The sequence below is a fragment of the Anas acuta genome, chromosome 6 (genome assembly GCF_963932015.1).
Source record: "Anas acuta chromosome 6, bAnaAcu1.1, whole genome shotgun sequence".
Classification (NCBI taxonomy): Eukaryota; Metazoa; Chordata; class Aves; order Anseriformes; family Anatidae; genus Anas; species Anas acuta.
In genome coordinates this window covers 23,264,400-23,269,407 of record NC_088984.1, presented here as the reverse complement: position 1 = coordinate 23,269,407, position 5,008 = coordinate 23,264,400, and positions in this window count along the sequence as shown.

Genomic DNA, 5,008 nt, shown 5'->3' with positions numbered 1-5,008 from the left:
TAGCAAATGAAATATATTACAGTAGGCAGCTGAAATATACATATTCTAAAGAGTTAAGAATTCACTGAATAACTGAAAGAATAAGAAGTCTGTGATCTCAAGGAGGAACTTGTAGGCAGGTAGGTGCTGCTAGATATTAGCTGACTCATTGATATGAAGGCCACTAAGAGGTCCCCTTTAATAACTTGTCTTGCTTTATAGTTATGAAGATCTATCATTTTATTAGAGTGAGTCATACTTCTGAGGACAAGAGGTCACTGTGAAACTGGTACCACAGTGCTGAGAGGTGGTAGAAGCAAAAATATACTAGTCATGATGATTAGATATGACTAAATTTCTCCTTTTTTTTTTTTTTTGTGACTACTACCTTAGGTATTCAAGAAAAATATTTGCTTTACATATGGCCCATGAAATAATCTGAAGAACTTTTACATTAAATTAAAATAGAGACCACATCAACTTATGCAAACCAAAGCAGATTGAACAGTTTCATTATTTTGAGCTATCTGCCATTTATATTAGGAAAAGTTACGAATTTCCAACTATTGCATACAAGTTCTTCTCAGATATCTTCTCTTTCACATTTATGGGTTTAGATGGAAATCTGTAATTTTAATCTAGTTCAATACTCTTTTAACTGTTTATTATTAAAATAATAATAAAGCAAGAATATTGTAATGATTAATTCCATAATCAAACAACTCAAAACAGGCTACAAGTAAATCTGATAACCTTCAAACCAATACAGAAAGATGTTAAAACAAATGATATAGTTGATGTAAGAGGTATTTTCTTTTTTGCCTGTGTCAGAACTTTGAAGGAGTAAATTTTTTCCTTTAACCGAAGATCCTAAAAAGACCCTCTACTTAGTGTTTGAACAGTGGTCTTTATGTAACTGTTGAAGGACAAAAATATTGGTTCTGCTCTGAAATCATACTCAAAGATAGATGACAATTTATGTGGTAAAATTGATTTAAAATTCTGGGAAGTGCAGAGAATATATAGGTTTCTTTATGGCCCATAACATGAGTTTCTCTAAATGCAGCTCCCTTTCCACTAGCATTAGCTAGTGTTATTTTCCTTGCTCCCTTCCTTGCATAGAACTCACAAAGACATAGAACAAACTAAGAGCTTCAATTTGTACAACTTTAAGTAGACTCTTTTAAACTTGTTAGAAGGTACAGATTTGGGAGCCATGATATTGTTCTTCCAAGTCTTTGTGTGCATAAACAGTCTGGATATTCACATGCTGATAGGGGAAGAATGCTTCCATCTCATAAAATACGCAATGATTATTGTTTTTCAAGTGTGCTGGCAGTTCTCATGTAATGTTTTCTTCAGGAACTTTGGTTGCTCATTTTTGTTGTCCCTAAAATTCAGCCAAAGAATAGATTCACTAGATAGGGATTGCAGTAGGAGTTGCACAGGAAATGGTAGCTTCGCTGACTGAAGTTTTTCATTTTTTACTCCTGTAAAGGGCCATTAATAGAATGGCGGGACACTTGTTTGAAGTATAGTGAGTAAATTGAGAGACCACAAACTTATTTTACGTGTTCATGACTTCCTGGTCTGGAGGAACCATTCTCCTTTTTTTTTTTTTTTTCTTTTTTTTTTTTTTTTCCTGTGGAGACAGACTGTCAACAAGTGTAAGAAAAGTCATGTTGCCTAATCTTACCACATAGGATTCAGATATTGTCCTACTTGTAGCATCCTACTTGTAGCTTCCTACCAATCCTGCAAATTCTACTGAGGTATCTACCCATCTGGTGCTTTCAAAAATACATAAATAAGATCAGATCAACCCTCACTATGTAAAACAACTCCCTTTTTGATGTATTTAACATGGGGACTAGTGCTTAGTCAATGACATCATTAGTGTCTATATTTACCTACACAGACATTCAAATGCATGACATTTACTTCCTGGCAAGAAATGGTGGAAGTAACATGCAGCCCAAATCAGAACAGAATTAACTACCTCAGTGGCTTTTAGCCTAGAAATGAACTGCTTTATCTTTCTATCAGAATTAATTCGATTGAAACAGTTCAACTTTTTTATTTTTATTTTATTTTATTTTATTTTATTTTATTTTATTTTATTTTATTTTATTTTATTTTATTTTATTTTATTTTATTTTATTTTATTTTATTTTATTTTATTTTTCTTCTTTATTATTCTAGTAGTGTTTGGTTACTATCCTATTTTTTCAAATGATAGTTAGACAATCTTTAATATCTGCTTTTGTCACTGAATGTTGGCAGATTTCAGACACCATGTGCAGTTCATATTTCAAAAACTATAATCACAAAATAAGACCAAATTCAAGGAGGATTTCTGCCTTCTTGTCAGCTGCTTCCAGATGAAAATCTAGCATACTTATTGAGTAATCACGTTCTTGGTGTCCCCCAGACACTTATATAAGAGGACAACTTTGAACACTTGTAAAATTTTATATCTATCACATACATTGATTTAGACCATTAGGCCAAACTGCATTTCTGTAACTGTTTTCTGAAAGTAATAGACCGAGTGTCTCACCAAGCTTGGAGGAAACCCAAGAATTTAAAATACCAAAGTACTTTTTAATAATCCTCTTGGGACTTTTTTATCATATGCTGTGATCTGCGTTGTTATTGTTCTTCCTACCTTTATGCTCAGAATGGAATATAATCAATAAAAAAACTTAATTCCAAGCTCATTTCTTTCCTGTGTTAGTAAACAGCTCAGCTGTAATTCATTGTCATATCCATCTTCTGTGCTATACCTCTGAAAGTTTCACAAATGCTCTACTCTTCCAGACCTTTGTGAAAAGTAAAGCTTAGAGACTCTACTGGAAATTAATAGCAACTAATGAATTCAGCAAGTTTTCAATATTCCACATTTATGACTCCTTCAGGATAAAAAAAATAAAAATTATTTACCTCATGGACTCAAAGAAGGATTTCTTTCTTATTAACAAAAAGGACTGCATACAAACTCCTACTGAACTCAGTGACCACTGAGATTGCCTGGAGAAAAGCTGCACTTGGAATGCTGTAGATGTAGACATTAAAATAATAATAAAAAACAGGCTGTTGCAATAAATAGTTTTCATTAGCACATCAAAGAGCTACACTCTTCTTTCCTCGCTTTGAGTCTGACAAACAGCAAAATGTCAAGAAATCTGCTTTCTGCTTGGCTTGCATACATTTTTTTTTTAGCTCATCTTCATTATTTCCTGCCTATAAAAATTGCCTCATAGGCGTTAATTCATTTTTATAGAAGAAAGTGAGATTTTTGGGTGGAATTCATTGCAGAAGTGAAAGTTATAACTACTGATTTTTGGAATCTTGAAAACAAAATATTTCTATGTAGATTTTATTCCTACTCTTTGCAGACAAATGATTTCTATCAGGTACTTTTACGAGCCACAACATGTTTGAAAAAGATCATAAACAACTATGTTGAATAGGAAAAAGGTTGCATTTTGGACTGAAGAATCTTATTTATATGAGTGATAATGTTGATCTAGCACTTGCCTTATTAAATGAAATAATTATTTTTATTTATTTTTACTGGGTGATAAAGAATGGTAGGGGAAGATAACATATGGAAACTTTTGGAAGACTCTTTGCATTAGAGACATACGAAATAGCTAAAGTGTAATAAAGAAGTGTTAGGGTTAATCCATTGCCATCCATCTTTATTTTCTATTCCACTCCATTGCAACCACAAATATGAACTTGACAGATGTTAGTAAAAGACTGGATGTAATCCAGGCTGCAATGGTTGCTGTGGATAGAAAGTTTAAAAGTTTTGGCTCAAGGCTGCAAGAAGCTGGGAAAAAACAGAGAGAGAATTTGGGCTCAGTGACTGATGGACAAAACATGAATTAAATTGATGAACTGTAAAATAAATTCAGATTGAGAAATATAAGGTTGATATGGCTTCATGAAAATAAGGAATTGGATATCTTGAGATCTGTTATTTGTTGCTAAGGTTTATAATGGTGTTGAGAGATAAGTAATTTATCACTCATTTTACATTGTGTGGTGGGACTTTATACACTGGGATTGGTCAGTTGAACATGAGTATAGTATTAGTGTAAGGGGCAAGCCTTAGCATTAAGGGATAGAATGTCATAATTCCCATGTAAATATGAGTCAAGAGTTCAAGTTTCAAAAATCATATTTTAAAATCCATGCTATAGTCCAATATTTCAGCTTAAGTAAGTGTTTGTGATTGTCAGAACGAGAATAAAAAATACGAGCTTGGAACACAGCTCACCCTCTCTTGCCAAGGTAAGGATAAGCATATTTCTTTCTTTCACCTCCCCAATGCCACTGATTTTTTTGGCCGTGGATGTGGAAATTACATCTACCTTAAGAATACAGGAACGTCTTTGTAAAAGTTGATCTGTTAATAATTCTGTCTTTGTTAACCAGGACCCTTTCTCAGCTACCATGTATTGTGATGCTGAGATCAAAAAACCTCAGCAGTGAACTTCTATGGTATTAGAAGTGTTACTACTTAACTGAGCTACTCTCTAAAACTTTAAAAGCTGTTTCTAACAAAATAATAATAGTTCTCTCATCCTTGCTAACATTGTATACTTGTTTGGTTCAGGAAAGCATGAAAACCTTGGACTTTGGCCAGAAAATGTTCCTATTGTTTCTGCTGAAGTGAAGAGTTGGCAAGAAACAGCTTTTAATTTTAACTCAGTCTTCACTGCTCTGTTGCAAAAAGTAATCTAAGCGTCTTTACAGATGATAGTCTAGAAATAAGAAAATACAAGCAGAAGAAACAGATATTTGTAATGAACTCCTATATCTTGTCTCTTTCCCATTTGTTCTTGGCTGTTTTTCTAGTTGTAATGCATCATTTTGTTATCTGCTCTCATATATCTCTAACTTAAAAGTCCATCAGCTTATAGGGTCAATAGAGCTGAAATCCATTTTTTTTTTTTTTTTTTTTTTTTTTTTTTTTTTTTTTTTTTGTGACAATGCCTCACTTTTGGTTGAGGCATTT